The following is a 2,242-nucleotide window of genomic DNA, read 5'->3' as shown; positions in this document are numbered from 1 at the left end:
ATGTGGCACAGGTTATCTATGTGAAGGACATGTCTACCAGACCAAGGAAAAGAAAAGATAAGGAAGCGAATACATCATACGATGAGCCAAAGCGCCACATAGTTCTTTCAGGAAAAAGGGACATTGTGGGAGTGGAGGGCAAGACAGACATGTCTGAAGATTATGAAAAGTTTCATGAAATTCCTCCCTTCAAAGTCAAGGCTGACCCAAGCATCCTGATAAACGATGAAGATTATCCATGGTTACGGCACAATAAGCAAATGACACAAGCGAAGAAAAAGTGAAGACTTTCTCCCGCAACTATTATGATGATACCATGCCAACTTTGTAATAGACGAGTATGATACCATTGTCCGTTTTGTACAAGAAGTGCATCTAGTTTTTGCTGTAACCCTCTCAACTTTCTTGCACATGCTATGTGGATGAAATGATGATACCATGCCAACTTTCAACCTTTTCAGAGTTCATTTGAAATGCTTTTCAATTTTAGGGTCTTATAGCTCAAAATAATTAGTAAATGCATGAAAAATAACAGGCCAAAAATTAAAAATTATGCCACCTACTGGGCCACCACGGCCTGAATACGATTAGAAACCCATCCATGGGCCAGGATTCAGGCCCGCAGAAGGCCCAGTAGGCCCACAGGCATGTACAGAGAGGTTAGGCCCGTAAGCCTGCTTTAGAGAGGAGCTCGACAGCTCAGGCGCACCGCACCTTATAAACAAGTGCGGCTCTCTCCTAGCTAGCGAGGTGGGACTAAACTCACCACCACGCCGCTGTGCAAGGCCATTGGTCCCGGTTGGTGGCACGAACCGGGACCAATTCCACCCTTTGGTCCCTGTTGGTGCCACGAACCGGTACTAATGAGGCTATGGCCCCACGAGCACCTTTATTACCTGTTCGTGGCACGAACCGATACTAGAGTTTCTTACTAAGCAATTTTTTAGTCCCACCTCGCTGGCTGAGAGGCACTAGGAGCGGTTTATAAGCCCTGAGTGCAGAGACGATGAAGAAGAGGCGCAATGCTCACGTTGCTTAGCTTCAAGCCTTGAGGAATAAGGTAGACTGCATCGAGCTATGTGCAGTGCAGTCTACACTATTCCGAAAGGCTTGAAGCAAATCAACGAGCATTGCGCCTCTTTTTTATTTTTAATAACTTATTACAACTCTGGACTTCTTGTGTTCCGACAAAATAAAATAAACTTTAATAAAATTTATGAAACTAAAATTAACAAAGTATTTTCTGTTCAAAACATTATAAGAAACCTCTATTATTATTGAAACTAAAATCATATAAAATTGATGCAACTAAAATTATCGAAGTATTTTCTGTTCAAAATCATTAAAAGCAAAAAGAATTTTCATAAAGAACTTTTTTTGATAGAAACTTTAATAGCAAAAAAATTATCGTAAAGTAAAATAAATAAGTAATTAGAAACAAAATAAAATGAAATAAATAAGTTTTTTGTTGTAAGTAGAAACAAAACAAAATAAATATAGCAAAAAAGAAAACAAAAAAACTAAATACAGCAAAAAGAATTTTCATAAAGAACTAATGGCACTAATAGAAAGTTTATATTTTTTCTAAAACTAATGGCACTAATAGATAGTTTATAATTTTGCTGACCTAAAAGCAAAAAGAATTAAAAAAATAAAGCAAAAAACAAAACAAAAAAACTGAAAAAAAACTATTTTTATAGTAAAGTTAATCACAAACTTGTGATTCACATAAATTTCATAGAATTCAAATTTTAACTATTTAAATTTGAAAACTAATGGCACTAATAGAAAGTTTATAAATTTTCTGACCTAAAAGCACAAAGAATTAAAAAATAAAGCAAAAAACAAAAGAAAATAAATAATGCAAAAAACAGAACAAAAAAACTGGAAAAAATTTAAAAAAACTGCCACCTATTGGGCCACCACGGCCTGAATACGACTAGAAACCCAACCTGGGCCAGGATTCAGGCCCGCAGAAGGCCCAATAGGCCCACACACAGCACAGTGTGACATTAGGCCCGTAAGCCTGCATTTGAGAGGAGCTCGAGAGGGCAGCCGCAGTGGGGCTTATAAACCACTCCGAGCCCCTCTCAACTAGCGAGGTGGGACTAAACTTTTGGCCGCGGGCAGCGCAAGGCCTTTGGTCCCGGTCGGTGGCACCAACCGGGACTAAAGGGGGCTTTGGTCCCGGTTCATGGCACCAACCGGGACCAATGCCCCCCCTTTAGTCCCGGTTGGTGCC

The sequence above is a fragment of the Triticum aestivum genome, chromosome 7D (assembly GCF_018294505.1).
Source record: "Triticum aestivum cultivar Chinese Spring chromosome 7D, IWGSC CS RefSeq v2.1, whole genome shotgun sequence".
Taxonomy (NCBI): domain Eukaryota; kingdom Viridiplantae; phylum Streptophyta; class Magnoliopsida; order Poales; family Poaceae; genus Triticum; species Triticum aestivum.
Note: the sequence above shows the minus strand (reverse complement) of the source record.